Here is a 24,370-nt window from a genome sequence, read left to right on the forward strand (position 1 = left end):
TTTGTTAAATGATTGGAATGCAGTTGGTGCCATTCTACTCACTTCTAAGGGCTTTCAATACAGTAGATGCCTTTGCACTTTTGGAAGAAGAGGAGAGGCAATTTCTGCTGATTTCTTCTCCCCACTTCAGGCCCCAGCATCTCCAAAAAATCAGTTCCAGCTCCAGAATAAGGTGATGTGGAAGGCTCGAGGGAAGAAGGGTGAATTGGTTAATATAATATCCTCTCCCTTTAGTTAGTAGAGATGTCTGTTGGATAGTAGGAACGTAAGAAGCTGACTTATATTGAGTCAAACCATTGGTCCATCTAGCTCAGTATTATCTATTCTGACTGTCAGTAGCTCTCCAGGGTTTCAGGAGGTTTCTTCCTAACCTACCTGGAGATGCTGGGGATTGAACCCAGGACCTTGTGCATGCAAAACAGATGCTATACCACTGAGCTACAATCCTTCCCCTAGGATTGTAGTTATTAGGTGGAATCCAACTGGGCATCTGCTTACAAAGGAAGGAAGGACTGAGGCTCAGCGGTAGAGCAATTGCCTTATATACAGAGGCTCTCAGCTGCAATCCTGGCATCACCAGGTAGGGCATAGAGAGACCTCTGCTGGAATCCTGGATATTTAAATACATTATATAGATGATTAGCCTTTATATATGTCACTCAATGTCTCAAGCATCTGAAAGCCATGTCACTGAAATAAATGGGAATATCATGGGGTATGTGATTTCAAGATTGCAGTTTTAGCATAATTGTGCCTGTCTTTCTGTACAAACCACTGTGCAATCCTCAAATGTCTTTTTAAATTAGTTTTTAAATTTATTGACGAAATTATCATTTATATATATCTACAATTTTATCTACATGGAAAACAGTAAGGTGAACAGCAAAAATAAAAATAGCTTCCAATACCTGAAGGCATAAGCAAAATCTACATCTGTTGAACTAAAATCCCTTATATTACATCTTAGACTCTCTCTCTGATGCATGCAATGTTGGAATGACAGATCTGTCTGATATAATGCTCAAAGGAAGGTATCGATCCATTCATTGATTATATAGAAAATCCAGGTAAGTAGGAAAATAATTATGAAACATAAGTTGAGTTAAATTAGTCTAGTCGTTTTTCTTCTCTCTCTCAGGTAGTCTTACATTCAGATTTTATAAAGTTTATGCCAGCCACATATGAGACCTGTTATTTTGAGTATAATTTATGTATGTAATAAAATCAGACCAAATAGGAAAAAGTGCATTTTTAGTTTTTTGACCACTTGCTAACCTCCTTTTGTCCGTTAATTGTTCTAAAAGAGCTATTTGCCAAACTCGGGAATACTATATATTTAAATTAATTCCTTCAGGATTGTCCATGCACTTGCAATAACCGCTCTGGCAGCTGACAGAAAAGACAGATTAAATCTTTATTATGTATGTTTTTATTTTGGGTTGTGTACACATTGAGCAATGCCAATTGTAGATCCAGAGCTTGGAAGATTACTTTTAAAAAGGAATAAATTACAATTACTGTTACATGGCCCCAAAAAGGAATAAATTACCATTACAATTGACCTGCAAGGAATTGATTACTTTACCGTTACTCAAAAGTGATCACTACAGTTACAGTTAAGTAACTTAAAAAAAACACAAGAGTGCATACAAGGTGCTGGCCTTGGCTGCTGCACACCTAAGTAGCCTAAAACATTTAAAATAAACACAGAGAGACATAGTAGAATAGTTCTTTTCATCCATAAGGTAGCAGTGGTGGTCACTAGTAAGGGAGGTGGGGAAGGAGGCAGAGGCCACTGCTCAGATTTTTGCAAGTCAAAGCAAGTGTAACCCCCCCAGACACACACTCTGCTAGCCAGCGTCATCTCTCTCACTCAACCACTTCCCTGCCACGAACTTAAGGCACACCCACCCAAGCAAACATTTTCCTCTGAAATGCAAAAAAGTTAAAACACTGCAAATGCAGCAAAGTAGCTGGGAGGGTGGCGGAGGCTGCTTCACACGCAAAGTGCAAACACAGTATTCACACACACACACCCCACACCCCCATCGTCTCTTATTTCCACAGTTCTTTATCTCCATTGCTGCCTCCTTCATTCACATCCTTGCCCTCCGGCTCCTTTCTCCCTCTACTCCATTCTTCACTACCACCGTCCATTTTTAAACAATTTGTTTTCTGCACTCCACCCCCCCCCCCCATCTTGCTCTCCTCCTCTTCCTTTGTCGCCTCCAAAACACCCACAGAGCAGGAGGGAAGAGTGACTCTGTGCAGAAGCCCAGTTTGAGGCACATGATTTTCATCTACTAATCAGAGGAGGAGACTCCCCCTCTTCCCTCCCAGTAAAGCCCAACAGTAATGTCAGAAACATTACAATTACTCCTCAAAAGTAATAACTTTACTCCTATTACAATCAAAATGTAAAATTATGCACTCGTTCCTCAAAAAAGTAATAAATTACAAGTAACTTGTTTTTTGTAACTAACTACTTCTAAGCTCTGCTCAGGTGTCTTTTGAACCTTTGTATGTTTCTTTCATTTTTGTATGTTAATTAAAGTTTGGCTTTGTCTGTGTAAAATTGTGCTCCTGAGTTGGGGAAGGTTCTGTAATTTTGTGCAAGAAATGCATTGTTTCTGCTACTTTTCAGACTCTTGTTCAAGATGGAGATGCACACACAAATCAAGACAACTTTTGACAAAAACCAGACTTCTTTGTATACTCTCCTAACTGATCCTAGAGAGGTTTCACTTTTTGTGTTACAGTCCAAGAACAGGAAATAAACATCATGTAGCTATTCTGCAATCTTCTGCCACTTGATCTGGAGACAAATAGCATTTTGCAAGCAAATTTGAGACGCTTGCTTTATGCATTCTTGCCAAACATTCAGGAGTCTCTGGAATTCACTGTCAGTGGAATTGTTTGAACCACTGTATTTGTTAAGAATGTGGGGTTTTTTTTCACCCTCTTGCATCCTTGCTCCCTTATTTCTCCTCACTGTGAGTTGCATATTTCTTTTAATCCGGAGGAATGTAACAACAACAAAATTCATTCGCCCACAAATTATTTGTCTCTTGTGAGATTAAACAATATCCCTATTGATGGTTGGGAGAATGAAACTAAAAAGCCACACTAGAGTTAGGATGGGAAGCATTCAATAGAAAAAACGTTTGTGTATGTGTATTTTAAAATGGCTGAGAATGAACAATGTGAAGCCCATTGTTAATAGACCAGGAACATAAAGCTATGTTATTTTTTTTTAAAGAAAGAAAAAGAATCCACCAGGTCACATACATTTAATTCGAATTCCTACCTTTAAATTTGATAGGATCTCTCCGTATAGACAAACAACAACAAAACGCTGGGTTTTTCAGGCTTGGTTACATTGACCTTTTCTAACAAGAATTCTTTATTCAAATGTTGGAAGGTTCAGGACAGATAAAATGAGGTTCTGCACACAGCACATAGTTAAACTATGGCATTCGTTCCCATAAGATGTAATGATGTCCACCAACTTGGGTGGTTTTAAGAGAGGATTTAGACAATTTGTAATCTGCCTGTGTACTACCTGCAGTGTCAGAGGCAGCATGTCTCAATGCTAGTTGCTGGCATCACCAGTGGGGAGAGTGCTGTTGCAGTCAGGTCCTGCTGGCAGGCTTCCCATGGGCATCTGATTGGCCAGTGTGAGAATAGGATGCTGGATTAGATGGGCCTTTGGTCTGATCCAGGAGGACTCTTCTTACATTTCCAAATATTCTGATGTACATTATGCCTCCTTCTGTTCACTGTCTGAAAGTGGATGTCAAACGCTTAATAACATGAACATCCATTTAATATCTCACCAAGTCCTGTTCATAAAGAGTTTTTATGTTTGAAAACTATATTTGTAACATAGTGAAAGGACCCAAGGTTTTAAAGTTGGGGGTTGTTATTTTAAATTGTCTGTTTCGCCTCAGACTCATTTGCACATTATTGAGATTGTTGCTCAGAGCCCTGAGGTAACATCAAGTGGGCGGAAGACCTGCATTGATTTTCTCCCATTAGAGAGTCAGTACTTCCTCTAGCTTCCTGTCCACCTTAGTTACTGTCTGTGATATTATTTTGTGCACAGTTAGCTTAAGATGACATTGGATGCAAGTGATAGGGCCTAAAGCTTTTATCCTTAACTATCACTTTGTTCATATTTGCCCTGCTGTTGGACACAACAAATACAAGGTTGAAATCCATTAAGATCTTATCGTTGCCGCATAAGTGATAATGTAAGCAAGCCCGAAGGTTTATATGGTTGTTTTGATTGACTTGTGTTTTGATTGACTTGAGTTACTGAAGGATTTTACCTATTTGAAAATCTGAGAGGAAATTGTTGGTGTGCAGTTTTCTAATTGAAATCCAGAGGCAAAGTCAGCTAAAAGTAAGTCCATACGAGTCAAATTAAATGTTTAATGGAACCAGCTCTGTAGAACTGATAGTGAAAAGCCATAAAATGCTCACAAGCCGTACAGTCTTCAGAGTGAACTCTGCAGATGAATGTCCTTAATCTGCTTTCATCCTCTACCTCCACCGCATCTGTGATAAAAGTACATATGGGGTCTTATTTTGATATAGGAGCACGTCTGGTCAGGTAACCCTTCATACCTTCCTCCAGTTCACAGTAATGAATCAATCTGACTTCTGTTGCCTTGTAATGCTAAATTTAAAGCTGCCTTTTAATGCTTCCTTGCATTACTCCAAACTTCAGTAACTAGTGTAGTTAACAAAAAGCGCTCCAATAAATGACCTCTACCTCTGTCTGCTTTTAGAAGCACATAATATTAATTAGTAGCTTTTGCTGCCTACAAGTATGTTCAAATTTTTAGCTGTTGCATTTTTTTGGTATGCCTTTGTCTGCTAGATTAAGGCATGAGAGATCCTTTCTTTGTGTGCATGCTTTAGACTGCCATTTCTTCACCTTCTGTTTCATAAGCTCCAGTAATGAAACTGGCTTGTTTTCAGACAAAGCTGACTCTCTTAACCGCTTCTTCGATAAGCTAAATTGAGCTCTTTAAAGCTTGTTTGCAAGTACTATTTTTCCATCCCACTCTTCAATTGATTTCTTGAGTTTGCCTGTGGGGTAAAAACCTAGCTTCTATTGGCTCAAGCAGCCTCACGAATGCATTTGTTTTCTTTTGAGGCCGTAGAAGCATGGATTTGATGCCAGCCTTGGAGTAAGGGCATTTGGATCATTTCAGGCAAATGTACCTCTGGCTGCTCTACTTGGAGAAACTTTCCATATAAATATTTGTAAATGAGTAGGCACTAAATTTTCTCAAGACCTTGTGTTTTTCAGGGATGGTTAGCAAAACGCAGGAACCTCTGACTCTATATTCTAAGCATGTGCAATCATAGAAGGTTTTCCTCTCAGCTGTTTTGTTGTTATTTAAAAGGTTGCTATTGGCTACAGTAGAAAACCTCAGCGTATCTTTGACTATATCTTCAGTGTAGGCTTTACATTTACGGTGTTCAACTTTGACGCATTACTAGATTTCTGAACACCCTCCTGCCCAGGTAAATAAGCAAGTACAAGAATGGAAAACATAATTTGTGGCCTATTTTGGAACCTCACTACTTTTGATAGCCTATGGACATTCATTAGAATGTTGACAATGCCCCATTATACTTTTAATTAGCAAATTGCCTGTCATTTTTATATACTCTGCTTTGGTTTGTGTGTGTGAGTAGTGGGATGGGTGCCCCTTGCTATGAGGCTGCTACTAGAAAAACAGAAAGAGGAATCTGTAGAAGGGTGGATGTTTTATTGGGGGTTTCCTGTGGGCATCTGGCTAGCCACTGTGAGAGCAGGATGCTGGGCTAGATAGGCCTTTAGTCTGATCCACCAGGACTGTTCTTTTCTTGTGTGAACTGACAGAGCAAACAAGCTTCTCCCATATGAGCTTGCCCTCTTGTAAAGATCTTTTTTGAAGATCCTTTTCTGGATGCTTTTGCTCTTTGAAGTTCAGCGGATGGCTTTTGGAGAATGGGCCTGTGATGGCATCCAAATTGCGAAACTCACTTCCAATTTATGTTTACCAAGCACCTTCATTATTATATTGCAGGCACCTTGTAAAGTCTGTCCTCTTCTCTTGAGCTTTTAATGGCATCTGGTAGTTTTTTATGGCGTGTCCCCCCCCCCAAATGAATTAGTGTCTTGCCTGCTTTTATTTTAAAAGCTGCCGTTTAGTTGATTTTAATGCTCTAGCTTTTTTTTTTAGCTGATTAGGGAAGATATCAATCTTAGTTACAGTAGGGACCCGCTTTACAGCGTTCCGCTTTACGGCACTTCATTCATGTGGTGGTTTTCAATTAGGGAAAGGCCCTGCTCTTACAGCGCTTGTTCCGCTGATACAGTGGGTTTTTTCCGTCGTACGCCATTTTGATGTCATTTTTGCGCGATGCGGCCCATTATAGTCTATGGGGCCCCGCTTTACGGCTATTTCCGCTTTACGGTGGGGGCCTGGTCCCTAACCCGCCATATTAGCGGGGCCCTACTGTATAAACAAACTGTGATATAATGCTTCCTTCATCCTTTTCTCACCTTTTTGCTTCTATAGTTTATACAGCAGAGATTTTGAAATTAAATTCAAGAGATTCCTGGTATTTCATAGACATGTATTTGGGAGCCTTTTAATGAGTTCAGTAATGGTAGACAAGCTTCCATTAAAGAAACTTTCAATGCTGACCATTGTCAGTCTTCCCCTACAGTCAGCAGCCACAGGAGATGTGTGTGTGTGTGTGTTTTAGAGCTCTGTCTCAGTTACCAAGGATGATGCCAAGGACCAATGAGCCTGGCCAGTATCCTGTGTAAACTGAGTGTGTACCAGATCATTCCGTAATTGTCTACAAAGTGCCTTGGCAGAGAAGGCAATGTGATACAAGTTCCTGGAAGCTGGAACATTTTAAAAACCCACTGCTCTAGGTGACAATGACTTACTAAGAATATTTGCCACTGTATCCCATACTGTTCAAAGAGAATGCATGTATTTTGCCCAACCACATGTCCATGCAGTGTTCATGTGATGAAATAACCATACCTATCCACCTCACCTACCAGGTAGATCTTCAACATAAATTATCTGAACAGTAGAACTGTATATGTGTCTTGGGGGTTTCATGGTTGGATCTCCCAGTATCTCCCCTTTGAAAAGCAGACACTGGGTGGGGCAGGGGGATGATGTGGATTGGGGCCATGATGCAATGCGGGGGTGATTAAGCCTTTGCTCCTCAACCAAACCCAATCCAAATCCCAAATCCCATTGCTGCTCTCTCAGAAAGAAAAAGATGTTGCAAGCTGCAGGCATGGTGGAAATGTGCGCTGTAAAAAGAAGCTTGATATTATACCACATGCTTGAGATTTGGTTTGTTTCTGTGTCTGAGCCCATTTTGAGAAGGGCTCACTGAAGGGTTCCCCCCCCCACATTTTGAGGTGAGTAGTGCCAGTTGCAAGACATTGTACAGAGACTGTAGCTTGACAGCCAGCTGCAGCTTGAGATCCATATGTCTTCTTCATTAACAGAATACGCAGATGGTGCTAACTATACATACCTAAACCATGCAGATTAACTGTGGCTGTTGTTGGTAAAAAAACTCTTAGTATAACTTTATTTGAAGAGAGTATTGATTTCTTGAAAGTTGATACCTGAATAAGGAACTTTTGGCTTACGGCTTTATTTGAAGCAGATGAGAAGAATATATTGAGCAGGGTTCAGCCTATTGCCCTAAAAGCATTTACTGCGAGCTTCTTTTTCTCCACTCAGGTCTGCTTATGTTTCAGATAAGCTACCTGATATTAGATATCACAGCAGGATGCAATCTAAGGGTTTGTATGTGTGTGGGGAGGGTGGGAATATCAATGGTGTCTTGTATGCTATAGTTATTGTGCTTTGTTTGCTCTTTGTGGATTCAGGTTATTAAAATTACACCTGGTATATAGCTATATTGCATGATTCGGTAGCTGGAACGCAGATAACACTTGGATTATTGGGTGCGACGTATTTATATTATCCATTCAGCAAGATCAGGTATCTGATGTGAATTTTTGTGGAAGTGTCTGAGTGGATTTTGTAAGCTGAGAATAAGTTTCTCTGCCAGTGGCGGCTCCTGTGTAATCAGGCCAAATGTGTGCTGCTTACCTTTTGCTTTATCTTGGTGTGCTCCACTGGAGCGTAATGAGCATGTATATTGGAAATTGCTCATTGCATGTACAATGAGAGGAAAGAGATAACTGTGGATGGAATTGGGAGCTGAGGAGTAGTGAAACTTGGTGATCATTCTGTGATGTCTAGAAGTACTGGGGCATTTAAAGGCAGGCTTTTTATTTTCACGATGGATAGTTTTTTAGGATATTGGGAATAGGCAGGGAATCTCTTGTTGTATATGGTCCCAGAAGGAGCCCAATAATGCTCAACTATCCAATAATGCATCATTGCAACAAATTATTCTAATACTTTAAATTGTTAAATCGCCATCTCCGTTATCTTTTCGGCACCTATTGAAGACCTTCCTGTTTCAACAAGCCTTTTAAGTTGAGACCTTATCCCAGTCTGTGTCTGTGTTGGAATTGCTTTCTAATATGTTTTTAAAAAAACAAAACATTTTTAACCTTTTCTTTTTTAAAAAAGATGCTTTGAAAACTTTTATAAAAAAATGTTTTTAAAGATGTTTTGTTTCAATGTATTTTAAAGCCTGCTTTTATGATTTTTTGAAGTGTTTTTGGTGCTTTTGTTTGCCGCCCTGGGCTCCTGCTGGAGGAGGGGCGGGATATAAATAAATAAATAAATAAATAAATAAATAACTGCCTTGGATGCCTTGGCAGAAAGGGATTGTAAGTAAGTGCCATGATGAATGAATAAATGAGAGCTCTGTTTTATTGTGTAATAAACATAAAGGTGTATTCAGTGCTGTTCTTCCATTCATGGAAGCCACTTTGATCCAGGGAAAGCTTCCATGAAGGGAAGAGGTAATTTTCAGAAAGTTCTCTTTCTGCTGTCCCCCCTGCCGGTACTACCTCCTATGCTGCTGGGCCAGAATAGATGCAGGGAGGGGGGACACAGGTGGCTGCAGAGCAAAAGGGGAATGTGGAAAATGGCCTTCCACAGCCTCAAAAAGTGTCTTCTCTGAAAGTGCTAACTACTGTTGTCAGGAAGTGCTGACCACTGCCCTGTATGATGGAAGTACATAACTGCTGGCTCTTGATGAAGAACATCCGGTCTTTGGACTAGCTTCACCTCCCAAGTCTGCCATTTTCTCCTCCTGGGCAGGAAGGAGTATACAGAGAGCTTTTCTGTACAATACTGCACAATAACCATAGCATACAAGATACCATTGGTATTCCCCCCCTCCCCACACACATACAAACCCTTAGATTGCATCCTGCTGTGATATCTAACATCAGGCAGCTTATCTGAAACATAAGCATGTATTGCAGGTGTCAAAGGCCAGAGATCCATTTAGGGTGGTATTCAGTGCTAGTTCTACTCAGAGTAGAACCACTGAAGTTAATAGACATGACTAACTTGGGTTCATTAATTTTAATGGGTCTAATCTGAGTAGGATTTAGTTAAATACATTCCCTACTTTAAAAAAAATGAAAGCAGAGCCTTTATTTTATTTAATATGCTTATATCACACCCTTCCTCCAAGAAGCTCAGGGTGATGAACATGTTTTCCCCAGTTCCACCTTTATTCTCATAGCACCCCTGTGAGGTGGATAGAAACAAAGAGAGTGTGTATGAGAGAGACTGGCCCAAGATCATGGTAAGTTATGTGTTAGTGGGAATTTGAACTTGGATCTCCCCAGTTCTTGTCTGTCAACACCTCATTGGCTCTGTGCTCTTTGTAGGGTAATGAGCCTTGTCGCCCCCCCCCCCAATGAGTTCTGTGATTCTCACGCTGCCCATACCTTGTCTCTCTCTAATTGTGCAAATCTTGTCCGGATCTCCTTTGCAGTTCATTCCATTCCAGTAATTTTGTCACATTTGTTGCATAGAAAAATTTTGGCCAAATACCCTGTGGGTGGTCTTACAGTGCTTAACTGCTGTTTAGGAACTTTTGATACCTTGGGCAAGGTTTTAGATGGTGTGATTTTTCCAGTGAAGATGATTTTGCCCACAGATGCATTCTTGTACAATGCCTTCTGCAATCCCAGAGAAGAGAACAGAAGAACCAAATTTGGGAGGCGTGAAATATAAACCAGTACTGAGATACATACCATGGGATGTTGGCTTAGTTAAGAACATTATATGGCTAAATAAATATTTTTGTGGATTTCTACTAGGACAAAATGCAATGGATAGTTAATGCTATATATATGAAAGATCACACAGCATTTGCCTCAACTAGCATCTAAACATGGTATTATAAGACACCCTTGGAAAAACAGCAGACTGCTGCAGAAATTTTATCTGTAGTATACACAAAAGGACCCCATGCAGATTATTTTTTTCTTGCCTCTAACGAAGTTGGCATTTATTAAGCCAATAAAAGGAGCGATTAACCTATTGCCTTGTGTGAGAGATTGATAAAGCAGATCAGAAAAATTGCGTATCAATTAGCGGCATTGACTGGCTGTTTTCTTTGTTTGGAACAATTTTGGCAAGCCATTATATTCTGCTTATATTCAGTGACAGACCCTACAACATCCATGCTATTGTTTGACAACAGAATAATTGCTTAATTGGGCAGGGGGGATTATCTCTTCATCTCCATTCATGGCATTGACAGAATTACACAAACTAGGGTCACAAGTGTCTGAAAGTGCTACTCAGTTGACTGTTGCTTCAGTTCTGCACATCTGTGATTCAAAACAATCTTGTGCCGACTTCCGGGAAGGGTGACTTCGCTTGTGCCTGCTTTTGGGACGGGCTCCCGCCTCAAAAGAAGCTTATTCAGATATAAATCAGTCAGAACATTTTTTTTTTGACTGATGAAATTTCTCCCGGGCAGGGAGAAACGTAGAGATCAACCTCAAAAGCCTGTTTTTGTTGGGAGGACTGGATTTCATTAATTTATGAGATAAGGTCCAGCCAACAATGCCGGACGGACTTTCGAACAAGCTCTATCTGTTTAAGCGATACGTTTATCTTTTCTTTAAAGAGAGAACGGACTAACAGGCAAGCACCCTTTCTATTATTTTTTTTACTTGGTTTAAATTGTTGCAACAAAAGGAGATTTGTCAGATTGATCGGCTTTGGACAACTTCTGGGTGAGCTATAACTCTTCTCTGTTATTCACGAAATTAACAGCTTATCTCTGTTTCTGTCGCAAAAAGCTGTCCTGGAAGTGCATTCTAAAGATATAAACAGAAGAGGGATTTCTATTCCTGATTTCTATTCCGAAGAATATTATATTGTCTGGGACTATTCTCTTTTTGGTCTATTTTATTTTGACGAATCTGCTTCTTTACGACGCCACTAACTGTTTTGATGCTGGGAACTAAATTTGTTTTGCATTCTTGAACATAGAGAGATAAGGCAGGCTGCTCTGTTTATACTGTGATGTCATCAAGCCTGGAATATTAACCCAATTGTTGCTGAAATAAGAAGTGGTTCTTCTTTATTTTTGTTTTGCTTTGTTTTCGTGGTTTTAAAAATGGCAATCAAGAAAGTGGCTGAGAATCTGGAAGTAACTATGTTTCAGAAAATAATGGACGAGATTGAGATAACGAAACAAACCCTGTGACAGGGTAGTAAGGAGCTGAAAATTGAACTGAGCAAAATGACGCAGGAGCTTAAAGAAATAGGGGATCCTGTGAGAGAGGAGAATGAGATCAGAGATGACAAAAGAAAAAATAAAGGGAAGATACAAGCCCTGGAGATTGGAACAAATGTGGAATTGGAAAAAGATCTGGAGTTTATGCATTTTAGAAATAAAATCTACTGTTTGGAATTTAACGTTATCTCTGAAGAAATTAATGAAGATATTAGAGATAAAGTTATCAATGGCTTGGATAATCTTTTGGACTGGAATGACGTGATGGAGTTTGATATAGAGAAAATCTATGGAATTAACTGCAGTCATGTGACAATGGAAAAACTCTCAAGAGATGAGCCAGTGCATTTTGTAAAAAAGAACAGAGATATGACTTTACAACAGTATTTCAGCAACTTATTCAGAATGGATGGCAAGAAAATATTTGGGATAGAGGAAATTCCCATCAGACTCTTATTATATGACTATGGCTACGACAGCAAGATTATTATGGAATACTGATAATGGAAGATTGGATACTGAAATTACTGGACTTAACAGGACTATTGGAGATGGAAGATGGAACTAATAGGGATAATGGAATAATGGCTATTGAAATTATTGAACCTAACAGATTTTGATGAGATGGATTAATCGAAATGTTTATTTGGACTATGGTTATGACAATAAGATTATTATAATTATTAACGAGATGGATTAATCGACATGTTTATTTGGAGAAAAATTGATAGATATATTTCTTAAAGAATTGAAACCTCTCTTTGACTTTTTGTGGAAAGAATAAAGTAATGTTTATGAGATTTGATGATTAATTAAGATAACTACTGGAGGAAAGTGATTTTATAATATGATTTAAGAGACAGGATTGTTATATATTGTAGACCTATAACTGATTTGATCTGTGACAAATGGGAAGTCAATATTTTATTTTATTTTTGTTTAATTATTTTTGTTTTGTTTTGTTTTTTGTCTTTGAATGTTTTATGATTTTGTTTTGTATGTTTTATGAAAATTTGAATAAAAATTATTGTAAAAAAAAAAAAAACAATCTTGTGCCTTAGTTATCCGGCTGTGGGTGAAGTTTCCATGGAAAACCTGATGCATGTAATCAGAAAGGCATAAGGCTCTTCCCTATCCCACTCATGATCATCTCCTGTTCCCCCTCTCCGCATATTCTGCTTGTCATCTTTTTACACATCATTTGCTCTTTCCTTGTCTGTGCTGGGCTGTAGGACATGGAGATCTCAAGTCAGCCCTTAGTTTCTGCCAGAAATCATCAGAGCCCAGCTCTGACACTGTTTTCAATACTAGGGCTTGACCTTGGACCATAAAAAGTAAGAATAGATGCACTACTGAGAACTGCAGAGAAGCGTCATGTGCTGGGAACTGCGGTCTCCTGATAAACTTGAGCCCCTTTTCATTGTTGATCTCCCCCTAGAAATTAAGAGGTTGCTAGTGCAGGACAGGTACGCAATTCAAAGTAGACTTCTGTCTGTCAGTCCAAAGGCAGAATCAATTGCAAATGAGGGTCTAAGAAATCTGACCACCAAAGAGGGCTGGAGTAGGGATTTATTTATGGGTTTTTAGCATAACCTTTCAGGTTGTAGCCTTCCCAAGGTGGATCACAATATTAAAATGCCGTAAGTCAAATACATTGGGGATATAGGAAGTTACTTTATACTGAGTGAGACCATTGATCCTTGTACCTCAGTATTGTTTACACTGATGAGCAGCACCTCTTCAGGATTTCAGGTCTGTGCCATGGATTGAATCTGGAATCTTCTGCATGCAAAGCAGATGCTTGACTACTGAGCTACAGCCCTACCTCAGCCTTCTCTACCCTTCTCTTCCAATCAGTTCTTCAAACAGCACTCTTTCTTTTGCCATAAACCTGCCACTAAAGTGACACCCATGTCTAGTTATCAGACTAGCTATCTCATATGTCACATTTGAAAGTCTGCCTCTGCCCGCTCATCCTGAAACTGTTCACCAGCTTGACCAGGTTAAGAAATACCATCAGAGAATTCAAGAGGGAAGGGAATTTAATAGCCTGAATTGGGCATACCTGCAACTGGCCACCTATGAGAAATTTTCTCAAATGCCTTTTGCTTCAAAGAACTAGAGAAATATTGCTCAGGTGTTCATATTATTCCGTCAGCAGTCATTACGCCAGATGTAGTGGGTGTGGTGCTTTCCAGATGGTTCTGGAGTCCCTAGCTAGCATGGTCAGTGATCAGGGATGATGTAAATTGGAATCCAGCAACATCTGGAGGGCACCGAGTTGGGGACCAGCTGTACCCAGAAGACATCGTACTTCAACAGAAGGCAAACTGAAACAAAAACACTTTCAGAGATCATTTAAAGGTCAATGCAGATGGGGCCATATGTATCTCTGTAGGGCAGGTGTGAAGAACTTTGGCCCTCCAGAAGTTGCTGAACTATAGCTCCCACAATCCTTGGCCATTGGCCATGCTTGCTGTGGCTGATGGGAGTTGTAGTTCAGCAATATCTGAACGGTCAAAGATTTTCCACACCTGCTCTAGGAAGATAATTTCATGGATCTGGGCCACCACCAAAAAGGCCTTGTCTCTGGTACTCACCAGCTCGATAAACCTTACTAGTGAGTCTCTGGGGCTGATCTTTAGACCTGGGCAGGCTCATACGGGTGCAGGCTACCCTTTAGAAGGGTGGGCAGGCAGGCAGACTTTGAAGCAGCTAGACTAGGAACCACATAGGGAGGATAGGGGAGGCCCAAGGCAAGGGAGCTATATAGGCAAGGCTAGAGTCTGGCTAGGGGAAGGGAGGTAGCTCAGTGGCAGAGTATCTGCTTTAACCGGAGAAAGGTTTGATCCCTGGCATCATTAAGTAAGACTGGTAATGTCCCCTGTCTAAAACGTGGAAGAGCTGCTGCTAGTCAGTGCAGACAGTAGTGAGCTGGATGGACCAGTGGTCTGACTCAGTATAAGGCAGCTTCCTATGTTCCTGTATTCCTATGTTCTGAGTAGAGAAAGAGGCCAGATTAGGAGGAACCAAGAGATTGGAATGAGCAAAGCCATGGTGAGACCGGGGAAGGCAACTCTTTTCTACCTCTATTATGAAACTTTGAATGGCTCACCTCAGAAGGCAGCATGCATACCAGGTGGTTTTTGGTTCAAGTCCTGCCTTTTCCTCCTGATACTTGAATGCACAGTGAAACATAGAAAACTCAGGATTTTCAGTATTTTTGATGGATTCATGCCAGGTAGACTTATCCCGGTATGCACCTCTTTATAGAAACTTCTTTCACATAGATGGTGGAGAAAAGGTTGTAGCCTAGCTATACTAATTTAAAAAAGAAAGAAAGGACCCCCCCCAAAAAAATCAAGGTAGCATTTAAGCATGCATTTTTCAACTTGAAGTGGTACAATCCAGTTATAGTTGTAGCATGTAATGTGTTGTGTGTATAGACTGGATGCAGTGCACAAAGCACATTGCGACCACAGTAGTTTCAACATACTGTGCATTTGTAGTGTGATTAGCATTAATTTGTAAGATAATGCTAAGGATGGAATCGGACTCTAACCCACACAAGAGGCATGTACAACAGTTTTATTTTATAATCAGATTGCTATCACAGGGGATAACTTTTTCTGTGTAGATAGGCCTTGTATGAGGCAGGGTGCATATGCATACATGCATTTCTAAATTGATGTTTTCTAACAGAGGGGGAAAATGTAGCCTTTAAAAATTATGTCAATTTGACTTTGCAGTGATTGATTTCAGATGTTTAATTGGCAGGTCCTTGAGGGATCTGACTTGCCACAAAGCAAAATTTCTTGCGTGTCCCAGAGACTTAACATAAAAACTATCAACAATCCGCTTTTGACTCTGTCCAAGTCCAGTGGGGCTTGGATTTAATATCCTATAAATTTTACAAATTTTAATTATTTGTCTGATGAGTAACATGGTAGGCTATTAAAATTAATTGACTTTAAGAAACTTGCTTTCCAATGTTGATGCATTTCAGGCCTTGCTCAGTAAAGAATTCTTGATCAGTGTAGCTCTTAACATACAGGCCAACCTGCCTGCTATTTCCATTTTTATTTTTAAAGGCCTTATTAGCATAAGCTCTGCTCTGATAAACAGTAACAAATGTCAACTGGAGCAAATCTGTGAACGCCTCAAAATTAACTAACCAACCCCAATTTTTATTCTTTTATAGCACCTACTTGTTTCCTGGCTAAGCTTCATTGTCAAAAATCTTTCATTTGTTGCATTATAGGAAAGTTTAAAAGAAGGATAAAAAATGGAGTTATACTTCTTCCACCCTGTGAGTTAAGTTCCAAAATTGCCTTTGTAACAAACAATGTAATTAAAAGCAAGAAGCAACGTGGTGCCCTTCAGATGTTGTTGAACTACAACTCCCATCATCTCTGATTATTGGCTATGTTGGTTGCAGCTGATGGGAGTTGGAGTCCACTGGAGTAGTTCCTGTGTTGGAAAAATTGACAAATTCCCTGCCTTGGACAAGGTTGCACTTCCCCTGAATGAGCAGCTACTCAGTCTGGGGGTGCTTCTGGATCCCGTTCTGTCACTGCAGACCCAGGTAGCATTGATGTGTCAGAGTGCTGTTATCAGCTTCAACTGGTATGATGGCTGCAGTCATTCCTAGACTGGGAGAACTTGACCACATTAGTCCAGGCACAGTAGTCCAGTTTGGGTTACTTCACTGCACTCTATATGAGTCTTCTCTTGCACGTGATCAAGAAGCTGCAGTTAGCATAGAATTCTACAGCACAGTTGCTGACATGAGTGAGAACCTGTCAGTTTATAATACCTCTGCTCAGAGATCTGCACTGGCTGCCGATTAGTCCCTGGGCCAAATTCAAGGTGTTACTATTTGTATATAAAGCCTTTAACTGCTTGGGACTAGTTTACTTGTGGGTACCCCTTACCCCATATATGCCCCCTTGCCTGCTTCGATCTGTGGAACAGGCACTTTTATAAGTGCCACATAATGTTCATTCTGAACTTGGTATTGATTCTTTGGTGTAGCAGTGCCTACACTTTGGAGCTCCGGGCATATTAATATTAAGCAGACTCTATTGTTTTCAACACCTACTAAAAGGTTTTTGTTGTTGTTTAGTCAAGCTTTCCCGGACATGTACATTTGACATGCATTTTCATGTGTAACTTTATTTTGTAATGAATATTTTTGAACTGCTGATTTTATTTGTATTATTGAAAAAAATAGGTTAACATTCTTATGATCTGACATAGGTTAACATTTTATATAAACAGTTTAGAGCTGTATATAAATCCAGTTAAATGAAATAAACATCTTGGCTATTTCTATTTCTAGCTTGACGAGGGGCACCCATCTCTCTCTCTCTCTCTCTCTCTCTCTCTCTCTCTCTCCCTCCCTCCCTCCCCCCCCCGGCACATGTTGGCCTTCCATGTCCCAGAACTGAACACCAGGGAAATTGAGACCAGACACTGCTACTGACAATAGTGTCATCATCATCAGTGACCACAACAAAACGATGATACCCCCAAACAGAACAATGAAACATTCTGTCGTCTCCCTTTGCCTTACACCTTGCAGTATAGTTTTACGTATAGTTTTACGTCCAATTTGCTGTACACTTGTTGGGCAGTGTGTTTTGAATTTCCCCTTTCTTGCAGGGAATTATTGTGAGCTTCTGAAAGTGGTTGGCTACTGTGAGAACACGATGCTAGACTAGATGGGCTCTTATGCTTTCCAGAGTGGGCAAGAAAGCACACTTTTGTAGGAGAGACGTTCTATTCCCCATCCTTGGGGTTCCATGGAAAATTTGGGAAAGCTGAGGGAATTTGTGGTTGAGAAATAGAAATGAAGGATGAAGTCTCTCTCTCTCTCTCCCCCCCCCTCCCTCCCTTCCGCCCCTGACAAAATGAGCACAGAAGACAGCAGATTGCATCCAGACAGAATGAACCCTTTCATCCAGGGTGTTGTGATTTACTGATTCACTGCCTGAATACCAAATGCAAGAGTGTGATAGCAAAGAGGCTTTGTTCCAGTGGGTGTGATAGCGAAACTGATCCGGAAGGGAAGCAATAATAATTTAGACCTTTTGAGGCAGTCTCATTTCATTTCACCACTGAAATGCCGTTGTAATTTGCTGGTTCCTGGAGTTTTGAACGTGTGGAAAAGGCGTAAACAGAGTGTAATGAGCATTTTAAAGTATATATCTGCCTATTTCGATTTCTAACATGGTACCAGTGCATGGGGACTGCTTCAGTGACATGAGGAGTGCACAGTACAGAAAGGCTTTATCAGTCAGTAACATAAAATGTATGCCAGGCTTTCCTGCAAATTGACAAATTCTTAAACTTGAAGAGAGTTGTAACTTGTACCTCATGGATTAAGTGAGATCATTGGTTTGTTGTTGCTGCAGTTTGGGTGTAAAAAAGCATAGTGCTTTCGGAGATACCCCACAGGGGTTGACATCCTTTTTAGGCAACACATTTGGAATGCTGAGAATGCCAAGGGCACCAGTCACAAAATGACTGCTGTGAGAGTGTGGCGTAGCACGAAATGCCTGCCACTTCTAAAATAATAAAAAAAGAGATGACCACAAGCTGGTATAGTCATGTCCCCCATCAGCCCTTCCATCACTGGGGAAGAAAAGCACCTGCATCAGACGCTGCTATGGGTGCTTACAGAGAGAAGCTCTTTGCACCTCTCCCATGTTCAGAACAGAAAGGAGGATTTATATCCAGTCCTGGCATCCAAAAAAACGTGGGCATCTCTCATGGGGCATATTCAGTGTAGGAGAGGCCAAGCCAGTGCAAACCATCTCTCAAGCATTGTAGATATTTTGAGGGGTTATTTACTAAGACCTTTCATGGGTGGCATCGGAGATTTGGTGGGTGTACTGGTGCCTCTGGGTGCCATGCTGGCAACCGCTGCCCCAGATGCACGTGCATGTCAGGGAAGAGGATTTGGGTCATATTTGCTACCTTTCTCTTAGAATAGGTAGGACTCCACAGTAGCCAGACAGCTAAATATCAGCCATAGTGATGATACATAGGGATGTTAGTACAGCAGTTTTTGCCTGCAGAATGCTTTACAGTCCCCATCTGTTTTATTATGACAGCAGTCTGATTGTAGCGCACATTGTGGCACAGGACATGAGTGACTCCATGTTACAGACGAAGCAGACTTGGTTGTGCAGGGAATTAATCACTAACCTGAGTTTTCAACTCTGTTCTTTCACTTCCAAATCTAGTTCTCTATTCTTCCAGACCAGTCTGCATTTCTGAGACTAGTACTTATATCACTAGGGTTGAAGCTGCACTCAAGAGGTTGTAGTCAACTTCCTTCTCAGAGTAGACCCATTAAAATTAATAAACCTAAGTAAGCCAAGTCTATTAAGTTATGAGTCTACACTGAGTAGGACTATCATTGAATACTGCCAAGTCTTTTACACCATCCATTATGCTGTGTGTTCATGTGAATTTTGTTGAAGTTTCAGACCACTGATTAGATGTGAAGGTTAAATTCCAAATTGTTTTCTTGCAAGACTGAAAAATAAGCATCTGTTAGTGCAACAATATACATGTCTACTTAGAAGTAAGTCCAAATGAATTCATTGAGCCGTACGTGCTGAAAGTGCATAAAGGATTGCTGCCTGAGATGTCACTTCTGCCCTTCAAGAAGCAAGCATAGTGCTTGTGTGTCAGTTGATCTGATTGGCTTCTGCTGTAATCTTTTCTGCATCTGATTTTGGAAATTCACTGTTGTGTGATAGTATGATGTTTTCAGGGTAATTAACCAGGTGCATGACCCAAGGGCCCGTCCATTTAATCTGTCCATTGACTTTGGTTGGTGTGGGGGTCAGACAAAGTCACAATGCAGTTCAGTTGTTCATTAATTGCTTTTTGAAATGTGCTCCCCCCCACTCTTTTTCTCATACTTACGTTATTTAGGGTAAGGTGACCAATCATAACAACAAATTGATTAAGGTTAACTGGATAAAGTCATTTCAGTCATATTTACTGCTAAACTAACTGTCCAGGGAAGTGAATTAATGATCTTTACAGAAATCTTTTAATGGTTATTTGGCCACAAGGTGTGATCTGGTTTGATCTTTTATGCAACATAAATCAGTGTAATGGTGAAGCCTGTGTAGCTAAGCTGTTGAATATGAATGAGCATTCTTCAGATGAAGGATGATTGCACCCTGCACACACAGGAGAAATAGGGCAGGGGTACATTGCAATTAAATGGGGGGAGCTATAATTAGACAATGCCGGGTTTGTAAAATAGGCTCGGCATGGAGATTCATAGCAAAATCTGACAATCTGTTGTTATTAATTCACAGTGTTGTAGAAGGAGTAAGTAAATGATTATTGGTGAGGTCAAATCCATACGGGAAAGGGAGGTGGTTACAACATCTTTTTGCTTCTATCCATTTTTCTCAGTTTTAAAATCCAGTTTAAATTGCAAGGTAAAAACAGCTTTAGTGGAGACTAAAGCTATTTTTAAAAGCATTGTTGCTGAGCCAGCAGGGAGGGTGCAGAGGAGAAAGTGTCAGTCCCCAGGACCCAAGGGAGAGATCCAGAACCTGTGGCTCTCCAGATGTTCTTGACTGTGACTCATAGCAGCCCCAGTAGCATGATGAGTGGATAGAGATGAGAGAAGAAGGAAGAATCCATTTGAAAATGATTTATACAGAGAACGTTTGGGTTCCGACCTGCTTGAACTTTGCATTGGACAGTCTCATGCTTCGAGTGCCTGCTTTATGTCTCAATTGCTCATGCATTGTCTTTTTTAAAAACAAAACTTGACTAATTATATGCAGAATTATCTCCAAAAAGCTTATGTTTAATGCATATAAAAGTAAAGCTCCATGTAATACTATATTTCTGGAGCATAATTTTGTAAGAGTTAATACCCAAGTGTTTTCATACAATTATATGCGTTGTTGCATGTATCTGTTTATGTGCTAGTTACTTTAGGAAACCTGGAGCAGATGTAAGAATAATATTAATAACGTAATATGCAATAATTGTTTGTATTTTTAACCAAACTGGTTAAAAAAAAGCCCTTGTTGAGATCACAGAGTGAGATGGGAATGTTAAAAAAGCAATCTGTGCAGATAAATATGACATCCAGAGTTTCAGAACATTTCATCCCTGTTAGGGATGATGGGAATGGTAGTCCAATGATATCTGGAGGGTTAGAAGTTCCCCATTCCTCCCCCAAGGGAAGTCCATGCACAAAAGCTTAGTCTAGCAATCAGGTAAACACCGTTCAGACTGAGGTAAAGGTTGACCTGGTTTAATTCTGGTCGCACTGACAATAGCCGGCTAGCTTGCAGCTCTCAAATTTTAAGGCAGGAATTGGGAGATTGTGACCTTCCAGATGTTTGCTGGACTCCAATTTCCATTAGCCCCAGGCAACATGGGCAAAGGTGATGCCAAAAACCGCTCATTCCATTATGATGAAAACATGAATTGAAAGTACAATTCTATAGTCTGGGAGGAAGGGAAGGATAGAAATTTAATAAATAACAACAAGTTCCTCAGGGTGGATTAAATTATATGTCACATACAGGCACTCTAGTATTGTCTTACTTATTACAGGGATTTGTTGTTCATGTAATTTCATGGCACACTCCTGTGTTCCTTCAAAGAGTATCCCTTCTGTGCGAGTGGAGAGGGTGATCCACCCTGGGAGAGGGAGGTCCTCCCTTAAAATCCTACTCTACTACTGTTGCTCTTCTGCTGTTGATGCTCTGATGGCAGAGAGGGGGAAAAAGGCTGTTCTGGAGGGGGATTGGGGGAGCCTTTGGATCTGTTGGATCCAAACCCCTCTTGTTTCCCTGACACACCCCTGGAAAGGGGGGGCGCTATCTTGTGGCTGATGTACTTATTTTCCCTCCCCTGAAGAACAAATAGCAGGCAAATATAAATGTGTAAGTGTATATGTGGCAAGGGGCACCAAAAAGAGAGCAGGGGAGAGAAAATGCTTCAAAAGCAGGCTTTTGATTTGGTAGTCTGTCTGCCATGGCCACCTTCCCCAGTCCACTGGATTTTTCAGCAAATCTGTGTTAATTTAGCCATAAGGCTGATATCTAATTGGGTGGTATTCAACTAAATCACAATGTGAGCGGAACAGCCTCTGCAGTAGGACTCCCTTCTCCCCCAGTGCACCCTGCATCATCCCCCGATCTGCTCCAAAGGGTTGGGGGAACCCCCAGAACAGATTTAGGGGGCTTGAAGGAGGGGGAAGAGAGAAAATTCCATTGCTCAAGGAGAAATCCTTGCATTGATGGAATGTTCACCTTAGCGCTATGTTGAATGCAAACCATGTTTCCCTAGAGCAGTGGTTCTCAAACTCTTTTCCTTACAGACCACTTCAAAACTGCTGAAAGTCTTGGCAGACCACTTAATGATTTTCCTGCCTGTTGTAGCAATTGTAATATATTGTGCTAGATGCTATATGATTTTTCATTTTTTGTTTTTATTACTTGTATTTTAGTGTATTACAATTTGAATTTCATAGCATACAATATAAGATTCAATAATAAAACTATAAGAAATAAAAGAAGCAATTAAAATTCAGTTACAATGAATATGAATATTGAATGCATTGAGCCCACCATTCACAGCTGCTGCTCCTACTGTTCTTTAGACACTGTGGACCATCTGAATGACACTGACAGAACTCCGGTGGTCCATGGACCAAAGTTTGGGAAACTCTGCCCTAGAGCATGCCATGAATTTTTCTCAACTAAGTGAAAGTCAAAGATTAATAACCAACTTCTGGCTGTGTTTGAATGGATTTGTGACTAAGATGGTAATCCTTGGGTTAGTGTGTCATTCCCCACAGTGCACATATGAAGAATACAAAATTGTAATCTGAAATAGATAATGCAGTACAGAAAAGTCTTGCCCACCTAGTCATCCAATTTCTGGTTGACTGCTTACTCTTGTTTAGACAGTTTGTCTAAATAGTGTTAGAAAACTCTCACAAACAAAGCACACTCTGGTCTACTCAGCATTTTTTTGCTAGCGAATAATGTTTGATGCAGGTATGGTATCCTCTGTTTTAACACTGCTCACATTCACTATGGTTAACTGCATGTACCAGACCAAACAGTGGACAGAGAAATCAGTGGCCAAGGCTCATGCATGTCCAGGGTGGAATTTATGTGGAATTCAAATGATGTACTGTATATTAAAGGCTTGGCTAGGTGAGGTAGGTCAGTTTTTTGCCCTCAAGGTGAAATGCTTGTTGTGCAAGGTCCACTAATGTGAATGGAAAGATAATTTGTTTTCTTATACTGTACTGGACCAGGCTGTACCAACCAACTGTTAAATGTTTTGCAGCTCCCTGATTAGTTTCCTCATCAGGGCCCCTTTTATGACTGTCTGAATACTTGAGTAACCTCCTGATGGACTCTGAAGGGGGCCTAGTCTAGGCTTGCTTTGGTGGAAAAGCTCTATGTGTTGCAAGGTTTTAGGGCAGAGGGGTGTGTGTGTCTGTTTATGTAATGTGCAAAGAAAAGCTTCTAATAAGATTCCAGTGAGCCTGTGGCTATAGGTCTGTGGGAGGCTGCCAGGTAGAATTAAGGAAATGAGTTGTTTGTGGGTGATGTGGAGTGTAAAGCACTCAATCCCCACCCTTCTGACCCTCAAAATAAATGTGGCTGGAACTTCTGGCACAGAAAAAAATCATAAGGAACCTCAGTTCTCAAGTTCCTTGCCAAGGGAATTGGGGTGTGTGTGTTTGTCAAAGATGCCTCTGCTGTGATAGTGTGCTCAGATAAATTCTGGGGCCTGGGAAAATATAATGGAAGCTGATTTTGCCCCCACTCATTGCAAAACACTTGGGATTCATCCTCCATTAGAAAACCATTATCATTTGGACAGCTTGATCCCCTTGTGCATGCTCCACCAAAGTATTTTACTTATTTAATTCAAAATATTTGTAGACTTAGTATCTATAAAATATATATCCAAAGCCATTCACAATAATTTAAATGTAAAACAAACACACACATATAGAACAGTTAACACATGCAGAAGCAGCCTAAAATTGCATAAAAAACAGCTAGTGTAAGCAATACAATTAATAGCCGCTCATCACCATTAAAAGCCTTGGAAGATTTCCTTTTTTTTTTTTAAAAAAAGGGGGGTGCCTATCACCTAAACAATAAATGAGTTATTGGGGAAGATGCTGCAAAACTGGGGTTCAATCACTGAAAAAGTTGCCCCTGACTTCACATCCAACATATATATGAAAGTCTGGGCAGGTTCATAGGGGGAGAAAGCAGTCTGGTCCTATAAGTACCAGGTCCCAGATTGTTTAGGAGGGTCTTAATTAAAGGTTACGATCAACATCTTGGAATTGTGCCTGCAGTGCAAACTATGGAAACTAGCTCAAGTCATTTGCACCACTTTTTCATTGTTTTTCAACTCCCCCCCCTTAAAACAGGTTTTACTGATATGGGAAAGCAATGGCAGGAATTCTTCCCCAGTTTTTGCCCTTCAGTGCATCTGAGGAAGAAGCTGTGCCATAATGTAGCATTGCAGTGGTGCATTGTGGGGAAGAAACATGGCTGTGTCCCACTGCTTACAGTAGGGCAGTGGGAGCAGCCATGTT

General features: G+C 40.4%; 1 protein-coding gene across 13 annotated transcripts in view; it reads left to right on the forward strand.

The window, feature by feature from the left end:
- SEMA5B (semaphorin 5B) overlaps positions 1-24,370 on the forward strand; it is a 585,589-nt gene that overhangs the window by 94,010 nt on the left and 467,209 nt on the right. Inside the window, exon 1 of one of the 13 annotated variants that reach the window (XM_061609100.1) lies at positions 1,049-1,067. The exons of the other annotated variants lie outside the window; for them this stretch is intronic. The gene's annotated coding sequence lies outside the window, so the exon portion shown is untranslated. Of the gene's footprint in view, positions 1-1,048; positions 1,068-24,370 lie in introns of those variants that run through there. 13 annotated transcript variants of the gene reach the window in all.

The sequence above is a fragment of the Rhineura floridana genome, chromosome 2 (genome assembly GCF_030035675.1).
Source record: "Rhineura floridana isolate rRhiFlo1 chromosome 2, rRhiFlo1.hap2, whole genome shotgun sequence".
NCBI classification, from domain to species: Eukaryota; Metazoa; Chordata; class Lepidosauria; order Squamata; family Rhineuridae; genus Rhineura; species Rhineura floridana.